Below are 24,007 nucleotides of genomic sequence, written 5' to 3'. Positions count from 1 at the left end.
ATTTACAAGGGGGGGAGGGGAGGGCTTCCCTCCGCCCCCAGAAACATCTGTTTATTCACTTGTTTGTTCATTCTCTCAATAAATATTTATTGGACACTTGCCTACTAGGTAAAGAGACACATTCCTAGACTTAATGAGTATGTGACCTGGCAAGGAAAATTTGAAGGCAGTCAAATGAGTAACATACAGTAGTGTAATTGATGTACAGGAGCTAGGAATAAAATAAATTTCGCAGGGAAATAGGACCAATGTTCCCCTGGACAGTCAATCTATGCTTCAAAATGAGGGACTACTGCTTTATCTTGCAGGATGAATGTGAATCGGTGGAAAATCCAGGCATTGGAAAAGTATGTGCAAAGACTCAGAGGTATGAGGTAAGTACATGTGTCTATCTGGCAGGGGTGAGGGGTAGGAGATGAGAATTTGGCTTTTATCTCAGAGATGTTGGGGACCCATTGGAGGATTTTAGTACTTACTTCCAACATCTTTCTTACTCAGATATTCTTTTTTTAAGAAAGCTAAAATGTTGAATCTTAAAGTGTATCAGGAACATGCCACATTCAGTAGCTCTTTTATTACTTATAAAAAGGACACATGAGTTGCAGAGCTTTTCCAGGTTTTCTTGTAGCTTATTTGCCTTTGTAGAAAGGCCAAAGCTTTGTCCCTCTTACTGGTGTTTGTTCTGGCTCTAGGCCATGCTCGAGCCCATGCATCTATCCTATAGGACTTCCCTTGGCTCAGCTTCATGGGGAGCTGATGAGAATATCAGCCCCCAAGTTGTCGCTGGCGTCTTTCATATACCCTGCGTTCACGGGAGACGTTACAGCCTTACAAGCCATTGATCTTATTGTCAAGAGTTGGAAACTTTTCCTTTTGTGTGTTGGGAGGATGGGTGAGGAGGTGTGTGGTGAGGGTGGCTGAGTGGGCAAAGGAAGAGAAGAAAATTCAGCAGAGGCAGGGAAGGTACATAGTCATTGGCTGAAGATGGGGATATTGTGCAAGCGAACAAACTATTTTTAAAGGGCGTCTCTTCATGACAATGCAGGAAGAAAATCTCTGAAGTTTATTTGGAAAATGTGAAACAGCTAAATTTACTTATAAACCTAGTACATCCTCCAGCTAAGACTGTGTGGTTATAGGAGGAAGCAGGGAGAAAGAAAGAAACCGAAAGGGGAGAGAGGGTGACACAGGGAGTAGGAGAAGAGGTGTGAGTTTACTGGATGATCAATATTTAAAACTCCTCTAAGTGACTCACTATAACTCACCATCTTGGGCATCTCTTTCAATCTTCTTTAAAAAACAGCTATGGTGGTGCTGTCAGTAACCCATAGGCACGGTCAGACTATAGGGAGTCCAGAGGTCTAGGAAACCTTTTTCCACCTATGGAAAGGCCAACAACAAAGCCTTTAAGGAAAAATAAATCTACTTTGCATAAATAAATATACATTTGCATATATATGCATTAATCCTATCTATCTATCTATTTATCTATCTATCTATCTATATTAAAGGATATTCCAGACTTCAGAATATCACAAAGTGACAGAGGGGGAAAAGACCATGAAAGGTTGCTAAGTACCAGCAGATCTTCATGGCTAAAGCATAAAGGACGGGCCAGAGAGTGGCATGGAATGGACTACTGTCTCAAGGCCAGTCCTTGGAAGGAAAATCCTATGGGGTCAGGGTCCTCCTGAAGGGATTTAAGCAGCTGGGTCCCATGATCAGATCTCTATTTTAAGATGATCATCCCATCAAGGAGGCCGAGCATGTGTGGAGGGAGTGGATCATGAATAGATATGCTGGTCATTTACAGAAGGTGTTGGAAGAATCAGAGACGGATAACTCAGCCTTAACTGGAGTGGTAACAGTGGAGCAGATCTGGAGGTAGTGACCAAACAGAGGTCACTGTGGAGAGTCCAGTTCATGGGAGGGTGGAGGCTGAGAAAGCAGTTGTTCAAGATGCGTCCCAAGATACCTGGGCAACCTACACCACCAGTTATCAAATGGGAAAAATTTAGGGGGGTGTAGATTTGGCAGGAGAGAGATGATAACTTACTTTCTGGATGGGAACTTTGGAAGCATCCTATGTCTCTTCAGTGGCATGTGTTTGGCCACCAAACATATACAGTTGAAATCTCGTGTATTGCTTTACGTCACCCAGAGAGAGCCTGTGAAGATTCAAGACTGAAGGCAGAATCGTATGAGATGCTATGCCTGAGGGTCATTAAGGAAATAAGGGTCTATGCTGGATCCTAAAAAGAAAAAAAAAAGTCAAGAGAGCTAGCAAGGGAGCCCAAGGAGAGAGAAAGGGATCCCAGACCCAAAATAAGAAAGCATCCATGAATGCAATGATGGGTCAGTTGCTGTGGAGAGGTCAAGATAAGAACCAGGAAAATATCCTTCAGCTGTGACAGAAGTTCTTTAGTTAACACAAATTACTCTGCTAAGGACAGAAAGAAATGGGAGAGGGCTGTTAGTGGGGAGATAAAAGGCAGATAGATAGAAAGAGCAATCTGTTCTTTCAAGGAAAACAGAGAGTGCCTGCAAAAGAAAGACCAAGTGCAGTTTTCACACTTAGGAGAGACCAGCCCTTGTTTGTTAGCCGATGTCAAAGGGCTGACAGAGGACCGGCCAGATGCAAGATTTAAGGAAGGGAAAGAGAGCACAGTAATTAACAGGTTAAGGCAGCAGAGGAGGAAGTCCGTGGCACAGATAGAGGGCAGAGTTTTGGTTGAGAGGCAGTGTTTTCTTTCTTAAGGCAGCACAGAAATTGTTAAATGGGGGTATTGATCTGTGGGGGTCACAACACTGAGGGTGCCCACGTCTGAGATGTGGGAGGACAGTGCTGGACACTTGGGAAGGGTGACTTGGGATGACACAGGAAGGTGATCACAGAAGAGGACAGCTGAAGACTGCCGAGCCAACTGAGGCTGGGAGTCTGGATGTGGTAATGGCATCATCTGCCTAGGCTTATGAATTCCTAAGGCAACACTTAGCTGCTTTCCTGTGAGGGTCAGGAAGGCAGAGATTTTGACTATTCCAGCTTGGGTGAAAATCCTTTTGTCTCCGGGAACTCTGAAATTGGGGCACTAGGCACAGTCACTTAAACAAACATAGTGGGCTCTCATTACCCATTTGTAGGGCCCATAGATTTAAATACATGGAGACATTAGGTAAAGTGTGTAAACCAGAAGAAGTATGCATTGATGTCTTGACCCTATACAAGTTTAGAATGCCTTCACTCTATACAAGTGCCCATAGCCACCCTATATAAGTCAAAAGATAGAGAGGAAGAGAGACGCAGAGAGACAGAGTGACAGAGAAAGAGATCAGGTTCCAAAAGCAAACCACTAAATAACTTTAGCAGAAGGGTCCTACTTTTATATTTCATTGCACTTGTTAAAGTAAACAGATCACTTTAAGGATAGGCTAGATAGATAGCTAAGGAGGTGGCCAAGTGTTGCCTCAATTATCCTGAGGGACAGGGGTCTGGAAAACTGATGACTCATACTTGGTTTAGTAAATCAGCGAGCTCAGAAGCCTGGCTGTGAAGTCTCAGGGCAGTGATGTGTCTCTGTGTGTGTGCGTGCACACACATGTAAAACAGCCAACAAGTAAGTTTCTCTGAGACCTATCCCTTTCATCGACTTAAGAGATTCTGCAGGAATCAATTAAGTCTTGCATGTTTTCCGCCAGAGATGAAAATCTGGCAAGTAATACCTTCTAGGCTTCTTTAAGAATAAAAAAAAAAAAAAAAAGAAAAGAAAAAGAAAGAAAAAAAATACCCAGAGCTAGGATTCCATTTGCTGGTGTTCATTCACATCAGACTTTCCTTCTGAGGTAAACACCTTCCATGCTGGGTATTGGGCATTATGAGCCAAAAAAAAAAAAAAAGTGTTTTCTTGCCAACATGGCCCAGCAAGCCTGAAGAAAGTTCTAGAATGGAGTTCCTGATAATGAATACCCCCAAGACCGCAGGGTCAAGTCAGTGGTCAGTAGTGGCTGTTTTTTGGTTTTGTTTTTGTTTTCTTAAATCTCCTATATGATTCTGAAATATGGCATGTGACAATATTTCTTGAAGTTTAACAGATATTCTGCTTATTCATGAGTTACATACCTCTTTATTAGACTTTCTTGTTATGTGCCTTAAAATCTGACAGAAAATCTCATCCACAGCATTTGAATTTGGGAGATAGAAAAACTCTGTGGTGCCTCAGACTTACAGTCATAAAATTAAGTGCCTGAAGGAAACTTTGAGATCTCCTAGACTAATGGTTCTCCATCACACTGACAAGACTCACTGTTGAGTCATGACTAAAACAGCAAAAAAGATAAACAGAGTGAAATATAAATATATTTTAAATGGTGCAAAAGAAACCATAAACAAAGCTAAAATACAAACCATAAACTGAGAAAAATATTTTCAACACATATGGCAGATAAAGGATTTATGTCTATAATATACAAAGAACTCTTACAAACAACCCAAAAGTGAGCAAAGAATATGAATAGACTCTTTCCAAATAGCAAATCCGAAGGTCAATAAACATATGAAAAGATGCTCAACTTCACTGCAGGTCTAAAAAGCAGAAATTCAGAGTAACAATAAAATATTTCTCACTTGCAAATATGCCAAATATGAAAAAGCATGGGAACCCATTCTATCAGCTAGGATGAAACAATAAATAGAGAAATGAGTCCATTCATACGTTTGCTAGTGAATAGGCTAGCAATCTGGAAATGCCTATTAAGAGTAAAAGCACACGAAATCTTTCACCCGATAATACCAACCTTGGGAATGTATTCCATAGAAACTAGAGCAGATGTTAAAAATATGAGTACAAAGATGTTAATTGCAGGATCATGGGTAGTGCCCAAAGAACTGCAGAGTGAAGGCTTAAAGACAGGAGAATAAATAAATAAGTTGGGGGATGTTCATAGCATAGGATGTATTCAAGACATTAAGGTAAAATGAATGAGATTCTACCAGTTTATTTGGTAGCTTTTTATGCATTAAGTAAGAAAAAAGCAAGGAGCCAGGACATGGGCACCATACAATCCCATCTTGAAGAATAAAGGAAAAACCATCATTTGTACCTATATGTATAATGTATGTACTTTTATGCATGATTGCATGGGTATATAGAGAGATTTATAAGAGTATATATCAGGTTGATAACACTGATTACACTGAGGAGGAATAAGGAGAAGTCAGAGGGAAAAAAAAACCTCAAATAATATCAATGACAGTAAAACTGCTTTCCTGGTATGATTTATTTTATGTAAAACGATTTTATTGTTAGAGAGAGAAAGAGGCAGAGACAGAGAATCCCAAGCCCGACGTGGGGCTTGAACCCACAAACTGTGAGACCATGACCTGAGCCGAAGTCAAGAGTTGGAAGTTCAACCAACGAGCCACCCAGGAGCATCGTTATTTTATTTTTATAATTATCATGGGGAGGATGCATACGCCTGAACCCCACACCAGTCCAATGAGGCAGAGTCTTTCAAGGTGAGGCCTGGTTATTCAAGCCCCCCCCCTCCCCGCCAATGGATTCTCATGTACATTAAAATAGTTTGATAGCCAGTGATCCAACCCAAACTCTCAGCAGCTACAGAGCAGCCCTCAAGGGCCATCCTCACAGATGTTCTTCCAGTCTTCTTCTTGAAGGCTTTCAGAAGCGAGGCACTCACTACCTACCAGAGTAGCCCTTTTCCTTTTGGATCAGGTCCTACTGAGAGATTTATTTTTTTCTCCTGATAATGAGCTGGAATCTATTTCGTATGACCCACTGACGTGATACTAGAGTGTCAGGGGTCTGAGACAGCTATCATGGTCAGGCCATGTTGTCTTCCTCCTGTGATAACCTTATCCAGAACACAGAGATTTGAGGACCTTGAGGAAAATCAGTGTGGTGACTAAGGACAGTGACCGTATTATTTATCGTTTGAAGTGGGACAACAGATAGGAAGTGGGACCGACCCAGGCAAACTGAGATGTCTGGGCACCCTATGACAAGTTTATTTGCTCTGTGAGGAATGTACAAATATACATCTGCTGATGTGTCTAACGTATTTCCTGCTTCCAGAAGCTGCATGTGGGTGGCTACAGAAAGCCAATCAAAAATGGAAAAATTAGCCAGTGGCAATCTCTGAACATTAAATACATTCAATTACAATAATTCACCCTTATTGGTGGCTCTTAAAGTGGTTAGTCGTTGCTAGGATAGCACTACTTTAATGTATTTCCATTATTGTCATCTTTTTTTTCTGTTTGTGTGTATAACTTTCTACTTGAAGGTCAAGGACTATTTTTCTATCTTCTTTCTAATGAATATCTGAGAATTAGCTACAGTCTTAGGCTTCTATAACATAGTCTCCACCATGAGTGATAGCAAGCCCAGGGCAGGGAACTCTGGGAATTTACGAACTTTACACTTTATGGGCCTTTGTGACACAGTAGAGAGTAGAGACCCAGACATACACCAAATATTTAATCCATTCTTTATCGATCAGTGTGCAAATCCCTTTGAACTGTGTCTTCCTTGTTTTCTCAGGGATCAAGCTATACTCCATTATATGGATAGAGCCTCAGGATGGATGGAAATAAGGTTAGAAAAGATGTTTAGACCCCATGGGGACATTGACATCACTGCTTGATTGTTTCCATTCTAAAAGTTGGTCAGACTCTGAAAAACAGCCAGTCACCAGCAACAACCGAGGGTTTTGTTTACACTTGCAAGGAGCTTCTGAGCACAGCAATGCCACTTCTTGCATTCTCTGGCTGTCCGTTTTATGGTATAAATTAATGGCCTTCTTGGTTTGGCCGAGACCAGTGAATTCCTCTTCACAGAGTCACTTTTCCTAGCAAGACAGTCATCTTCAACACATCTTCAGTCCTAGGCTGGCAAAAAATAAAGCAAAGAACATGAAAGCTCAGAGGCTTAGAGAAGAATCTCGTTCGGAGCCTCGGTCCCACCACTCATAAATATGACGACTGTGAAACTGGTACCACGCTTGCAGACATGCTCCTCTGAGAGAAATTAATGCCAGCGGGCGAATGTGGGATTCAGGCTTGCCAGGTTCTCTCCTTCCTTTCCATGTCTCTGGAATCTCTTTAGCTTGGGTTTATTGTGACCACCTGTCTTGCATTCCATGGTCTAGTCCCCAAAGTCAGTAATTGGACAATCATGTCCCCATATGCTGGCCCTCCCATTTCAGCTTCACCCACTCACATCATATTATCCCAACACCAGCCTCACTTCAACATCCAGCCTTGGAATGCCAGTATCCCACTCATTCCACCTTGGCATTCCCAACTGAAATATCATATGAGAGCTTTATGTCAGATATGACTGGTATTTCTGTATCATGAAAAAAGCCGTCATGTCTACTGCTTTTCATGGCCACCTCTGGGCAACTTTTCCCCATTCATGTGGTAGACCTTGGAGGGACCTGAGTTTCGTCTTTTTTCTATCCATCAGTTCCCCTCCCATCCTACTATGCCCCACTTATCACCTTCATAATTTCACTCACAACTCCTGAAAGATACTTCACCTCCTTTTTGTGACCAAGGAATCTAAACACTGACTCATTTCAGCTCGGATGTTTGACACAATTTATTACAGAATATTAGGTTATGAGTGAAAAAGTGAACTGAATTCTTTAGATGTTTGGAATTACTTAACAAAGGATAGTAGTTTGGAATATTACGATATATATTTCAAAAGTTATATCTACTTCTGGCCTGTCTTCTTCTTGATACCCAATATACTTGCAGTGGGTCAGGAAATACCCGCTAATTTCAACATAGGAGCAAATCAATAGAATATTAATAATGCATTCTAAATCAAGATAAAGCTGATTTTTCAAAAGTAAAATATCTACTTAAATATTTGCACCATTTGTCTTTTCTATTGCCTAAAAACCCAGAATTGTTTCTGCTTGATAAATCTTTAGCCACTATAATAAATATTTTTACCCTGTTTAACTGGAAACCAAATGAACGGGACTAAACATAAGCAGTTGTGACCCTGGGAAATTCAGCAACACGGTTAGGGCATCTGATATGTGTTTAGTAGGGACGAGGAATCTTTCTTTGCAGAGTCTGCATCCTGGAAATCTCTGTCTTAAATTCTTAGAGGTACTTATCTCTAACTCTGCATTTTGCCTATTCCTTTTAGCAATACATGGACAAATTTTCAGTTATCCAAAGTACGGAAGATTCTATGACTTTGCCAAAAGAGAGACAAAAGAAACTAGTCATCTAACCATTCATCTTCTTATTCATTCAAGATAAATTTATTGAGCAGTTTCTATGTTCCAGAATGTTAGTGCCTGTGTGAACCATACTAACATCATCTTGGACAAATCTGCCATGATGACAGCTCTGTGACCTGAAGCCTTCTTGAGCACAGTACCCCCCCACACACATTCTTTCTTTCTGTTTCACCATACCCTTAAGTATACCTTCGAAGCATAATGTCCTTGACTTGCTCTGGAGATAGGACTCTGACACACACCTTTCTTGAACTTCTCCACCCAGGTGGTCCTTCAGCATGTGACTCCAGCCTCAAAGTCTTATGGGAGGTAGGGTTGTGAAGGTCTGGTCCTCCTGAAGCAACCTAAGACAGGTTTATGTCAGAAAGTCCCAATAATAAACCATTTCTTGTCAAGGTGGGCTTGTCAGCCTTTTACTTTGGTCTTACAGATCTTTTGGAGATGCTTTTGCAGGTATTTCTCTTTCCTGGAGCAGTTCTCAATACACAGAAATTCAAGACATGGTCCTTGTCCCGAAAAAGCTCACCATCATTCAAAGTTTGCTGTATATGCTCAAATTTTCTCTTATGAACCAAAGCAGGTAAAGACCCACTTTTTAAAAATTGTTCTTTTTCCCTTTAGTAAGAGGAATCCCTGGCTTCAAACCCTGTTCACAAAAGGTCAGTGTGAGAATTACAGCTTTATGGTAATAGGGCAAGTTCAAGAGTGAAGCAGAGGCCTTGGAAAGATGCTCATCTGCTCTGTGAGTCCATGGCTTCTTGGTCCTCATGTTCCAGGTTTTTTTTTAAGGCTTTTCTTTGATTAACTGTTTTATTAGTTAACATACAGTGTCATCTTAGTTTCAGATGTGTGGTATAGTGATTCAACCATTCCACATCACTCAGATCATGTTCTCCACTTTCTACATGGGTATTTCAAATTTTCCTTACTCTGATAGAACTCCTTTAACATATTGCCCAAAATGAAATCCACCAAGGTCTGCCCCAGGCTCCATTTTTCCCCTTCTCCATTAGATGTGGCTATCCTTTGTCCTAGCCAAGGCCACTTACTCTATCTAGATGCTATCTGTAACTTCTACCTTGTGTTGTATATCCAGCTGTCCTTCTTGAATGGATTGTTTCTATTGACATGAAACATGCTTGGAATTTCCCCATATTAATTAGCTAATTAGTTAACTCTCCCTTGTCTATAATAATGGGTTACATTTCTTCACCCCACTCACTCCTCAATTCATTCTAATTTAGCTGTAACGCCAACACTGGTGAAAAAGCTCTTGCTGAGGACATCTATGATATCCATGTTCCTAATTCTGATAAAGGTATAATTATTTCAATTTATTGAAGAAATATTTTCTTAAAGCAATTCCTGTGTCTACTTTAAATGTCAGGCTGTATTACAAAGCACTACCACCCATGTCTTCAGAATTTATAAGACATGGATTCGATACCTTCTAGTTTTCGCTGTGACTTCTGACTGGTACAGGCATCACTTTGATCCCTGGTACTTTGACTGTGACCTGTTTTTTCTTACCGTTTTCTTTTTTCCCTTCTCTCTGGAAGCTTTAAGATCTTCTTTTAATCCCTGTTGTTCTGAGTTTTCCCAAAAGATTGTAGTGTGGTTCTGTTTTCATTCATTTTGGTGGGCATTTTTGAGTACTTTGAATTCAGAAACCCATGTTTGATTTCTGGGAATTTTTCTTATATTATTTTTGATAATTTTCTTCTATATTCTTTGTCTATATTCTCTCTGTATGAAACTCTCTGTATGAACTCCTGTATGAGCTATGCCCTCAGCATCCTCCAGAGAAACAGCACGAAAGGATGTGCCTATGTATATGTATACACACACACACATACACACACACACACATATATATATATACACACACACACATATACACACACATACATACATTCATATATATGTATACATACACATGTTTTAAAACTATATAACATATTATATATATAATTACATTATGTGTGTGTGTGTGTATTTTTTTTTTTAAAGAATTGGTTTATGTGACTGTGGAGGCTGAGAAGTCTCGAGACCTGCAGTTGGAAAGCTGGAGACCCAAGACAATGTAGTTCTAGTCTGAGTCTAGAGGCCTGAGAACAAGAAAAGCAGATAGTGGAAGTTCTAGTCTGAAAGCCAGAAGACTCAAGACCCAAAAAGAGCCAATGTTTCCACTGGAATCCAAAGGCAAGGAAATACCAATGTCCTAGTTCAAAGTAGTCATGCAGGAGGAGTTCCTTTCCCTCAACCTTTTTGTTCAATTCAGGTCTTTGGCTGGGAGGGAACCAGTCTTTACTTATTTTACAGATTCACATGTTAATTTCATCCAGAAATGTGCTCACAGACACACCCAGAATAATGTTTGACCAAATGGTATTCTGTGGCCCAGTTAGGCTGACACACAAAATTGACCATCACACCTATTTTTTCTTCTTCTCACCTACTCTCCATGTCTATTCTTTTGTTTTTATTTCTTAAAGATTTTCTCAATTTATCTCCTATACTTCCTTTAAATGTTTTAATGTCTATCATCATAGTTTTAAATCGCAAGAGCTCTTTCTTGTTTTCACAATCTTTTTTCTCCTTTTTATTTTTGTTTATTTTTTTTAATGTTTATTTGTTTTTGAGAGAGAGAGAGAGAGACAGAATATGAGCAGGGGATGGGCAGAGAGAGAGGGAGGCACAGAATTCAAGGAAGGCTCCAGGCTCTAAACTGTCAGCACAGAGCCCGGTGCAGGGTTCAAACTCGTGAACCGTGAGATCATGACCTGAGTTGAAGTTGGACGCTTAACAAACTGAGCCACCCAGGTGCCCCATTTCTCCTTCTTTTCAAAAATAAATCCCTATTTGTTCCATGGATTCTACATCTTCTATACTGTTACTTTTTGAAGTTTTTTTCCTTAATTTATCAATATATTCTACTCATCTTGCCTTCTGATAGCCTATAAAGCTCTATATAATTGCTATCTATCTCCATGGCCAACACCCTCTCCAAACCATCATTTCTTTTTACCTAGACCCTTGTAACTGCTTATTATCAGTCACTGGCTTATTCCAGTGACCTTTCACACTGTCAATAGGGTGATCTTTCATGGTGTAAACATAGTCATCTCATCCTCCTGCTTCAAATCCCTAGATAGTTTCCCCTGTAAACTTCTCCAGCACCTTCTCATATCACCATCTATTCCTCCTCTGACCTGTGGCCATATATTTCTATTCAGTTTCTTAGATTTGTCATTCTCTGTCTTCCATGTAAGGATTTTTCCCCATACCTCTCCTTTGTCTGGAAGTTCTCTTCACATACAGATATATATACCCTATATACTTTGCTTTGTATTTAAACTTTACTAGCTTTTTACTTAATTTATTTTATTTTTTTAAAATATTTATTTATTTATTTTAAGGAGGGGAGGGGCAGAGAGAGAAAGGGAGAGAGAGAATCCCAAGCAGGCTTCATGTTCAGCACTGAGCCCAATGGGAGGCTCCATCCCATGACCGTGAGATCATGACCTGAACTGAAATCAAGAGTTAGATGCTCAATAGACTGAGCCATCCAGGCACCCCTAAACTTCACTAGTCTTTTAGATTTCAACTTATTTGTTCTTTCATAGAAATATTTCTTAATGCTCTGTTCCATACGAGTTTGCTTTTTTATACATACTTATAGGATCAAGTTCTTTCTCTGGGACACTTATTTCAGTATATTATTCTGTATTCATTAATTTGCTTAGTCTTCCTCCAGGAGATATAAGCCTCTTGAAGACAGGGGTCATGTCTGTTTTGGTTAGCCATTATATCCTCACACTCAATAAATGGATGAATGGGTCTCTCATAGACTATCTTAGTTACTTACTCAATATTTATTGTTGTCTTGTTTCTTGGTTACAGAAACTCAATTTTATTTGGTAGGCAATGTGTCCAGATAAACCATAACTCCCCAGAGTCCACTGTAGCTACAATATCCACATATCACAGACTTGGCCAATAAAGATGTAAGCTAAACTCTAATTGAGATCCTGGGAAAGTTTTTGCATTCTTGAAAAGGATTACTCATATTTTTAAGTTTTTATTTAAATTCCAGTTTCATTAATATATAGTGTAATATTATTTTTAGGTGTACAATATAGTCATTCTATACTTTCATACCATATCTGGTGTTCCTCACAACAAGTACACCCCTTAATCCCCATCACCTATTTAACCCATCCTGCCACCCACCTCCCTTCTGGTAACTATCAGTTTGTTCTTTAGAGTTAAGAGTCTATTTTCTGGTTTGCCCTTCTCTTATTCCCCCATGTTCATCTGTTTTGTTTCTTAAATTCCACATATGAATTAAATTGTATGGTATTTGTCTTTCTCTCATTGAGAGAAAGAATGAAATCCTATGGTATTTGTCTTTCATTGAGAAAGACAATATTCCACTTAGCATAAATTCTAGCTCCCTCCACATCATTGCAGATGGCAAAATTTCATTCTTTTATGTGGCTGAGTAATATTCCATTGCATATATATTCTTTATATTCTGTATCCATTCATCAGTCGATGGACATTCCTTTTTTATTTTATTTATTTCTTTTGAAGTGCAGATTTGAAGCTGCACATGGAGCCGTTGTCATGCAAACTTGTAGCCACCTCTGATCGTTGAGATTGAAATTAGTTTATCAGTGTCCTGGCAGGGCAGCTAATAGTATTAAAACTGCTATTTAAGTGAAATCTGGTGGGGTTTTTTTAACAGATAATTTCCATCAAAGAATAGGGTGCCCAAAAGTGGTTATCCATATTAATCAGAATAGAATGACTGGTATAGTAAATTCACAACCTTAATTCTTAACTCAATAAAAGCTTTAGTGTTTAATCGTAGTCCAATTGTGTGTCCAAAGAATGACCTTCCATATGGCCATTCAGAGGCTCTAGTAGCCTCCATCCCATGGTCTCGTGATCCAAGGGCACCCAGAATCCTCATCTGGATCCTCTGCACATGACTGGTAAATAATAAGGGACACGAGAATGTGGAAGATCACACACAATGTCCTATGACTAGACTTGGGATTGTTGTACATCACTCGCCTGTACATCACTGACAAAATTCAGTCATTTTGTTCCACTTAGAGGCAAGGTGGGCTGAGGAATGAAGTCCACATGTGAAGTCAGGAGAGAAAGCAAATAGTTTGGTAAACACATGGCATTGCCTTTGCTACGATATTAAAGCACACCTAGAAATGTTTGTCTCCATGTCTTTGTTGACATTATTTTCTCAGCACAGAATGCTCTTAACCCTGATTTTCACTAGCCAAATTTACCTGTTTTCCAGGAACAAATGAAGGGCCACTTTCTTCACCAAGTGTTATTAGTATACTTACTCCACCAGCTATGGGAAACCAAACCCCCATCTGTCCTGAAGATGTGTGCAATGAGGTTGAGAAAAAAAAGAAGGTCCTCACCAAATAGTTTAAATAATTATTCAGGGCAATAGTTGCTTATGAATGCAAATGAATGGCACAGATAATACGTTAGGTACCAACTGTGAGGCCTCCATCGTGCACTTTCTTGGTTTTAAATGAAGTTTATTCAGATACTTATTTATTGACTGTTTTCATTTTGTAAACAATAGATCATAGAGTCAGAAGGACCTTGTGAGGGGGCACCTGGGTGGCTCAGTTGGTTAAATTTCTGACTTCGCCTCAGGTCGTGATCTCACAGTTCATGGGCTCAAGCCCCATGTCGGGCTCTGTGCTAACAGCTCAAAGCCTGGAGCCTGCTTCGGCTTCTGTGTCTCCCTCTCTCTCTGCTCCTTCCCTGCTCACACTGTGTCTCACTCTAGCAAAAATAAATAAATGTAAAAAAAAAAAAAGAAGAAGAAGGACCCTGTGAGGACAGAGATCAGCTTGTTTGCTCTTCAATGTATTCTTGAAGCCTGGCATGGAGGAGGCCCGCAGTAGATTTGTTGAGGAAAGGAATGAACAATTTAATTAACTAATGGAAGAGATGTTCAAGAAAGGAAGGAGCAATTGAGAAAAAAGAATGATGAGAGAGTAGAGCTTTAACATAAAAATATATCAAGATATATTTAGAGCTTTAACATAAAACACATTATGCTTTTGGTGGAAAAGAATAGTCTCTATATGTTTAGATTCCATCTATTAAGTCAGTAGTTGTAAGCAAAGATATCTACCAAACAGAAGTCATGTTTCAATGAATAAGTGAATGAATGAATTCTTGCTAAATAAACATATGTGTGTAGCTAACACAGTACGTTCAAATGTAAGTACACTGTTTTGAACAGTTATTTCCAATTGTTTGAGGAGATGGCATATGCAATTTTGTGAGAAATGCGGGGAGGGTACAAAGATAAATTGGGCATGAGGCTCTATCGCTCACTCCCATCCCCTTTTCTCCCTTTTCTCTCCTTTTCCTGCTTCTTTAGGGAAGGTCTAGCTATTCTTCTCATTGTTTCATAATCAAATTATCAGCATCACTCTCTTACAATAGTTCGTGAGACTTCTGTACGTTTTAACTCACTTTAATATGTATTTTTGAGCCAGTATTGTTCGCAGTATTGTATGAAGGTGCGAAGATGAGTAAGTCAACTTTCTCTTTCTCTCTTCTCTCTCCACCTTATTTGTTCAGTTACAGGCATTTAATTCTCCGTTATGAACGTAACTGGTGCCAGGCTCTGGGAATACAAAAATAAATAGCATAGGTCGTGCTCTTAAGGAAATCTGAGTCCTGGCTGGAGGGAGGCAGATGCATCAGTTAGCTAATGGCAGAATGAGACAAGCTCAAGGACAGAGCCCAGAGAAGGGTGTCACAGGAGCAGAGGCACAGAGGAAGACAATACTGGTCGGAGAAGCACCAGAGAAAAGCTCCCTGGAGGAAATGATCCCTGAGTCACGAGTTCTAGATTCACCCATGGGGTTTGAAGTCCGGCTCCATCATTTACTCATTGTGTCACTGTAGGCAAATTAACTTTTCTGTGCTAAATTTCCTTTTAGTAAAATCAAGATGGTAGAACTTTTTACCTCAAAGATTGGGAAAGTTAAATGAGATGCATAGAGAACAGTGATTTGCACCCCATAAGCATTCATTAAATATTATTATTATTGTTATTATTATTAGTTATTGGAGAGAGCCTGGGAAACATAGTAGAAAATACCATTCCAGCTTGATGGATCAGGCTGTGGGGTGCAAGGAAACATGATAGCACTACAGGAGCTGGAAGGTTTGTGTGATAAGGTTGGGAGAATGTCAAACTAGGACAAGATGGTACCAGTGAGGGCCCCAGGAACACAAGGAATTCCAATGTCAGTCTGCAGGAGCCTCTACTTTAGCAAGGGAATGGCATGATCAGATTTCCATTTAGAAAGGTCACTTTGATGGTAGAGGATGGACTGAAGGGTGAAAGAAAGCAAAGGCAGGGCAACAATTGGGAAATTGTTGTAAACATATGACCGCCTGGTGAGGAGGCATGAATGCTAGCAAAGTAGGGTGATTCAGAGTTGTGACAGAAATAGAATCGAGAGGTCTTGAGATCCATTGGCTGTGGTAATGAAAGACTCCAACCTTGGGTTATAAGGTAATAGGATAAAGGTCATTGATGACTGATGATTAAGACATTAATAAAAGCCAGGAAGGTAGCTGGGCTTTTGCTTGTTTGTGTGGGTTTTTATTTTGCTTGTTTTGGTGGTTTGGGTTGAGAGGCAATGAGATCAGTTTTGGTTATTTTAAGTTTTAGTATCTTGTGTAACATCTATTTAGAGATATCAAGTGGGAAGGTGAACTTATAAATACAGAAAGAAGAGAGAGACCTGAACTAATAAAACATTGTGTGTCAACTATACTTCAGTAATACACACACACACACACACACACACACACACACACACAGTTACTGCCTGGAAAAAGAAAAAAAGAAAAAGGAAGAGAGAAAGAGAGAGAGAGAAATATAGTACAGAGAAAGAGAGAGATCTAAGTTAGAAATAAAGATTGGGGAGACACAGTGGGCAGGTAGGAGTAGAAGTCATGTGTGAGCACGAAGGAGTTACTCCCAGAAGCACTGTGAACCAAAGACAAAACTCAAGGCCATCCATTTTCAAACAGTTTGTCAAAGTGTGGCCCTTGGGTCTCTAGCATCACAATCAACTGGAACACTTGTTTAAAAAGCATGGTCCTGGGCAAACCTCCAAAGTTGTGTGGGTGTATTTATTCTTTCCAAATATACATCTGATTGTATATATAATGCTTACATTCATTTATATCCAGTAAGAGACTGAGGGAGATGTCAGGAATCTGCATGTTTTACAAGTACGCAGGTGATTCTGAAGTGCACCAGTGATTGAGGCCCCTTAAAGAGGGGATTTAAATCCACAGAGGGGATCAGGAAGGGGTGGCTAGAAGGATGAGGGGGAAACTGGGAGACCGTATGTCACAAAATAAGACCTTTCTCAAGGGAGTGGCCAGCAGGATGATGTGCCACAAAGATGGCAACCCAGGCTAGAAATGAAAACCTTTCCTTGGACTCAGCAAGAGGAAAATTCACAGAGATGCTGGCCATGCTGACTCAGCTAAGTAGAGGGGCTGGGAGTGAGGGAGCAGAGAAGGGAAGCCTTTAGTGTTCTGACCATTTCAAGAAGCACAACTTAAAGAAAAGGGAGAGATAGGGTAAGAGCGGAACGGCTAGAGGGAACGGAAGGGTTGAGACCAATGATTTTTGTTGTTTTTCAAAGAAAGGAGGTGAAGAAAGCAGTGTTCCCAAGACGCTTTAAGTTTTAGAGTGAAGAGCACACAGGTAGAGGATTAGGTTGCACAGAAAGCACATCCCTTTCATAAAGACAAGAAGAAGGCAGGGAAGGATGCAGGTCTGCAAGATGGAGGGGAGAGGGGATGGGGCAAGAATAGGAGCAATTTCCTCCAATCTTCTGAAACCTTTGTGGAAAGAGCTTAGGGTCGGAGACTCAAAGGAAACAATGAAGTGAAGATATGCAGCAATTATTGCTAATTATTGCTATTTAAAGAATGTTCCTTGTTGTTCCTAGACCTGGAGCTAGGAGGCCCAGGAGCGTCTGTGAAGGAAAAGGAGAAGGCTGCATTTGGCTTCTTCCTCTACTCAGATGTTTTACTGAGAAGACTCCATTTTCATTAGTGATTATTTGTGGCCCAGAGTAAAAGGGGAAATGAAAAAGTGCTGTCTTAAGAGGGTGCTTTGGCGGTAGCCACTAGAACGCCATGTATCTAGTTAACTTCTTCATTCATCCGAGGGCCCTGAAGTGGTTAACGCAGCTTCCCAAAGTGCCCTGCTTCTAACTCGGGAATAGTTTTTACTCTAGGAGACTCTGACGCAAGGCTAAGTTCATGGAACATGTTGATTTTCATACCACTTCAAATGGAGCCTAAATCAGCTGTCAGATATTTACAGGCAATTTTCCTCATTACACAGAACTCTCTGTGATTATTATACTTGGGCAATGCTTGCATTTATTTGCACATAAGCATGTCAAGGTAGGGGAGAAGACGCCCTGAGCTGTGCCAGGAATATGTCAAGGCACTCCAGCATTACTCAAGATTGGATGGGATGAAATGTTGGGCTGTTCCCCAGAGCCTGTCATCACCCTTGCTCAGGTACCTCGGGTTACCGTTTTCCCCTATAGACTTCCCTTTACATACCCCGTACCAAAAAGGCAGAATTCCACCCAGGCTATTTAATAACCTCCATGAGGTCTCAACTTTTACCAACGGTGCGTTTTTCAAGGGACTCTGGAAATTTCTGTGTTCAGGTGATAGGAATGCAAATGAAATGAACCGAAAAAAGACACCTCCCAATCTAAACACAGATGACCAGGGACACCAGACAGATGACTAACAGCCACAGAAAGAACGGGCCCTTAAAAGGTCTGTGTGAGTCCATCTTGAGGTCTTGGCAAATGAGTTCAATGAAAACAAAAGATGAAAATGTTTCCAACAGCTCATCTTTTATTTTGCGAATTGTGAAACAGGCTAGCCAAAGGGAGGGTGTGTTTACTAACCCATTTGGTGTGAATTTATGCCTTTCAATAGCAAAACTAATACATTTGAAGGTAATTTGAGTACAGAATGCAAGACAACATGACATGGTGTGGAAAGTTTCCCAGCTTTACAGCCAGACAGACGAGGGTTAAAAATCTTAGCTCTGCCACTCCCTGGCTACGTGACCTTGAGCAAGTTTCTTAACCTTTGAATCTCAGCCTTTTCTATCTACTGGAGAGGAACATACTCAACACATAGATAAGTTTAACAATAACGAGAAAATGTAGGTATCGAGAGTAAAAATGGACACGTACTGTAGCTGGCTTAATACAGTCAACTCAACAAGTGACATGAGAATGGCAGGCACAGATTACAGAGGATAAGACTGCCAGCTCCGGACTCACATGGCCTGTCCTCGACGGCTAGTGTGGCCAGCTTCCCAATCTTTAAAGAGGGGCAAGCAACGGTGCTATTGTAAGGGTTCAGTGAGATGATGCTTACAAAGAACTTGCTACAGTAACTCACATATGGTTAGTATCCAATACCTGGTAGCTGTTATCATCAGGGGATACCTCCCTTTATCACTTTCCTTTCCATCCAGTTAGCAGCGTCTCTGTCCATCTCATGAGCCCCAGGCACATTGAGGCCTTTCATCTGTTTTTCCAGCCTATCACAGTGCCTACATACTGGAATTTAGTGGGTCCTTAATAAAGTCTTGTTGCATGTTAAGTGAATAAATATATAAAGTGCTCGTCACTTAGGAGATAGTAACATAAGTGCTTTTTCCTTTCTGACATCAGCTTCTCTTTCACTGATTTGAATGGCAGAAAATACCATCTCAGCTTGTCATATTTTTGGAGAAAGGAAAATGAACCACTTCCATGAACAGTGAAAGGGTTTAGTGAAAGAGAATTTAAAACCAACAATCTGGTCGATTCTGAGGGTATAAATTAAGCTAGTTAAGCAGCCTTAACCCAGGATATTGGCAAGATAACTATCAGACTCTGGCAGCTTCATTTCTTCATTCTTCTGTAAGGTAGGGCATAAAATGTTAACCCAAGACATCAGAGGTTTAAAAAGAGCCCATGATAACAATAAAATAATTCTAAATAGTTCAGTGTGGATTGGAAACCAAGAACAGGGCAATGACTGTCAGCCACATCTAGGTCCTATATTGCTAACAGATGGTGAACATTTTCATGGACTTGGGACTAGTTTAGATCAGAGTGAGATTCCCTCCCTCCCCCCACAAGAGGCTCTAATTAGTAGATAGGACATTAGACCATGTTAAAATTCCAGGCTGACATCTTATTTGTTAGTTTTAGATTGAACTCATGCCTTAGGGTGACTGAATTTGCTTGTCGAAACACACACATGCTCACGCACACACTAAAAGAGTAACTCTAACTTTCTGTTCTATGGGGATCAAAATAAAGATTTTCAAAGTCCTCTAGAAAAGGGCTCCAAAGATTTGTTGGATATCAAATAGCTCCTTCAAGACAACATTTTGATGAGTTAAGTGTAAATGAATCAGAAACATATGGATTAAGTTTCCCTTGAAATACACAGGGGCTTAAAAATCAAAGAGGAAACAGTGCCTGGCCCAGGGTCTTGCAGGTTGTGCCAAACCCAACACATATGAGCTGCAGTTCAAGATATTTGAGGGATCCAAGGACGGGGCTGGCCTGACCCACGCCTAGTTCCTACCGTATTGAAATAAAGAACATAAGTCATGCCATTTATATTGCATTATTACTAAAAATTCCTCCTTCCTTGTGGTTTGAAAATTAACTAAACCAAGACTTACAAAAGAAAACCCTATAAATGGTGTCTGCAGCACAGAAAGCTCTCTAAAGGCTAAAAGAGCAAGTTCAAAATGTTCTCAGACAGTGTAGCTGTTATTGTCTGACGATGCAATAGAAGTTGGACATCAGCACAGCACCGAAGACCATTCGATGGTGGTGTAACTTCAGATTTGCTTTCCAGAAATTCTCCCCAATATTGCCAGAAATGATATGTTGGAATAAAGACTAATTATTTCTAAAGATAAGTCATACATTCATCAGCATTTCCAATCACTCCTCTTATTTGCTATAGATGGTGGATTTTAAAATCTTCTAATTGGTTAATCAGTAAATTGCTGATGTAGGAAACTTACATTTAAAGCTCATCATAGAGACATATGCCCCAAATAAATTTGATCAGTTAAACACATAAATGCTATCTAATTTTAATTTAAGTAGCTCTTATAATTAGCTTGCTTTCATCACTTGGGATAAATAATTAAATCTTAACATAACCTACTTTGAAGATTTACCAATCTGGTGTTAACCAACCACATAACTAAATCCAGAAGTCAGCAAGGTGATACAGATTTATTGATCCACTTGGAAAATAGACATGTAATTATTCATATTATCACATTTGGTTTGTTTTAAACGTATCATTTAAAAAAATTATAGGTAATACATATTCAGAGAAAATTAAGAAAATACAGAGAAAGCCTAACATTGGGGAAGAGAATCACCATGAACCTTGCCATCAAGAAATAATTTTCTGGGTGCCTGGGTGGCTCAGCAAGTTAAGTGTCTGACTCTTGGTTTCAGCTCAGGACATGATCTTGCAGTTTCGTGAATTTGAGCCCTGCATCAGGCTCTGTGCTGGCAGTACAGAGCCTGCTTGGGATTTTCTCTCTCTCTTTCTCTCTCTATCTCTGTCCCTCCTCCACGCATGCTGTCTCTGTCTCTTTCAAAATAAATGAATAAACTTAAAAAAATTTTTTAAAAAGAAGTAACTTCCAACATTATGGTGCCTTTCTCTATAGATAGACAGATATAATATTGTAAAAACATTTTGTGCCCCCAATTTTTCAGTTAATATATTGCAAACATATTTCCAAGTCATTAAACATATTGCTACTACATCACTGCTTATAACATGAAATTTCAATGTATAAATCTACTCTGATTTATTTAATGAAGCATTCCTTAATGGTTTCCCATATTTAGCTACCAAAACCCCAAGTGAGATGAACATGTTTTATGACTAGTTGTTATCTGTGCCTTAGGGTAAGTTCCTAGAAGTGGAATTTCTTTTTTTCTTATCTGGGCCTTCAGGTAAGTTCCTAGAAGTAGAAAAGTATTTGCGTGTTATGAAGTTTCTTGATATATGTACATTGACGAATTGTCCTCTGAGAGATGGCTTGGCACAGAGCTGATAACTGTAATTGTTTGGTAAATGATGAAATCACCCCTAGAAAGATGGTCCCTAGAAAGGACAGTAACAATGACCACTTTTTTGAGGTAAGAAACAATCTCCAGCAAAATGAAGTATTACTGGTCTTTTTAATCTTCGTTCTTCATAGAGTCAAAAAAGCATATTCCTTGATTTATTTTGCCTTTCCTGGACACTAGTGAATTTGAATGTGAGTCCTGTTTATTGGGCACTTGTATTTCTTCTTTTGTGACTTATTTTTATAAGGCTTGTGTTTGCCTTTTTTTATTGGTATGTTTACTTCTCATTGATTTGTAGGTGTCCTTTATATTTTAATATATTAACACTTTGTCACATAGATTGCAATGTTGTCTGTAGCATTTAGAGACATTTACAATGTTTATTTAAATCCATCCATCAGTCTTTACATTATGTGTCCTAATTTTGCTGTTCATTTTTAACAGTCTTCCCAAACTCAACAATTTATATAACTATCTTATTATATATTTAGTAGTTATTTAAAGATTTTTATGTTTAACTTTTTATGTCATTTGTTTGTTTTGGTGAATGGTATATTAAGGATTTATTTTTAGATCAATTACTTAATTCGGCAAAAACTTACTGAAGTGTTTGGCATTTAGTTGGGCACTGGCTATCCAAAATGAATTCCTGTAGCGCACTAGGACAGACCCTAAAGTGGTCCCCATCATCCCCACCTTCTGAGGGTCAGTTCTTTGTGTAATCCTGTCCCCTTAAGTACACCAGGACCTGTGACTTGCTTGTAACCAACAGAATATGACAAAGGTGATGGAATGTCACTCGCACAATTACCTGGCATTATGTAAGACTGTGTCATGCTAGCCAATTCACTCCAGGGATTTTGTTGGCTTCATAAAATAAGCAGCCATCCTCAGAAAGCCCACATGGCATAGAACTGCCGGTAGCCTCTGGGGGCCATTGAGGAGCTAGGTCCCTCGGTTTTATAGCTACAAATAAATGAGTTCTGCCAACAACTTGAGTAAGCATGAAAGATCATTCTTTCCCAGTGAAGCCTCCATAGAACACAACCCAATCAAAAACCTTGATGACAACGTTGTGAGACATCGACATTTCACTGGGCTAACCAGTGCCCAGACTCCTGATCTATGGAAACTGAGAGATAATAAATGTGTCTTGTTTTAAGCTGCTAAGTTTGTGGTACTTCGTTATGCAGCAATTAAAAACGAATACACTGGGCATTACTTATGGAAATTTGTTCTTTCTCTTGATTTTAGATACCATTTTTGGCACAAATAAAATGCATAAGTTGGGAGTAATGCATCCGAGCTTATAAACCCCAGAAACATTCAAACAACCCAACTGTTCTGGGTGATCATTTAATGGTTATTCATTTAAATATTATTCTAGTTTAGCATTTATAGAATAAATTGTGTGGTGATGATGTCATCTGCTAAACTAAGCAGGACAGTTATTGTGGCCATGGTGGCCCATCAGCAAATGTGGACAAAGTGTGCTGATCCTAAGGGGACCCTAATCAGAGCTTACTGATAAGCTATATGATACTATGTAATAGTATCATATAGATGCTATAGATACATATAGCATCTGTATGCTATAGATACATATAGAGTATACATATAGAGTAGTTTCATTACCCTAAAAATTCCATGTGATTGGCCTATTCATCTCTGCTTCTCTCCAGAAATCACTGATATTTTTACTGTCTCCATAGTTTCACCTTTTCCAGAATGTCATATAGTTAGAATCATACAGATTTTTTAGATTGACTTCTTTCAGGTAGTAATATTCATTTAAGGTTTCTTTATGCATTTCCATTACTTGATAGCTCATTATTTTTCTTGTTGAATAGTATTTTATTGTCTAGATGGACCTCTGTTTATCCATTCACCCTACTAAGACATCTTAGTTGCTTCCAAGTTTTGTCAATTATTAATAAGTTCCTATAAACATCCATGTGCTGGTTTCTGTGTGGACAGCAATTTTCAACTCCTTTGGGTAAAACACAAGGAACATGATTGCTGGATTGTATGGTAGGCGTATGTTTAGTTTTGTAAGAAACTGCCAAACTGTCTTCCAAATGGACAGCAACATTTTTTATTCCCTGAACAAAAGTTCCTGTTGCTCCATACCCTATCAGCATTTGATATTGTCAGTGTTTTGGAATTTGACATTTTGATAGGTGTGTAATGGTATCCTGTTTTAATTTGCAATTCCCTAATGATGTAAGATGTTACACATCTTTTTATATGCTAATTTGACATCTCAAGATCTTCTCTGTTGAGGTGTTTGTTCAAGCCTTTGGCTCATTTTGTGATCAGGCTGTTTGTTTTTTTACTATTAAATTTTAGGAGCTCTTCATGTATTTTGGACAGCAGTTCTCTATCAGATAAGTCTTGAAATCTTTTCTCATAGGATGTGGCTTTTCTTCTCATTCTCTTTATAGTGTCCTTTGCAGAACAAAAGTTTTTAATTTTAATGA

At 39.4% G+C, this 24,007-nt stretch overlaps 1 long non-coding RNA gene across 1 annotated transcript in view; it reads left to right on the top strand.

The window, feature by feature from the left end:
- The window catches only part of LOC147583351 (uncharacterized), a 94,560-nt gene that overhangs the window by 45,287 nt on the left and 25,266 nt on the right, over positions 1 to 24,007 (top strand). Inside the window, exon 2 of the long non-coding RNA XR_015243063.1 lies at positions 309 to 374. This is a non-coding gene — a long non-coding RNA (uncharacterized LOC147583351). The remainder of the gene's footprint in view (positions 1 to 308; positions 375 to 24,007) is intronic.

The sequence above is a fragment of the Puma concolor genome, chromosome A2 (assembly GCF_028749965.1).
Source record: "Puma concolor isolate L17-30 chromosome A2, mPumCon1.1.hap2, whole genome shotgun sequence".
NCBI lineage: Eukaryota > Metazoa > Chordata > Mammalia > Carnivora > Felidae > Puma > Puma concolor.
This window is presented reverse-complemented; position numbering and strand designations above follow the sequence as displayed.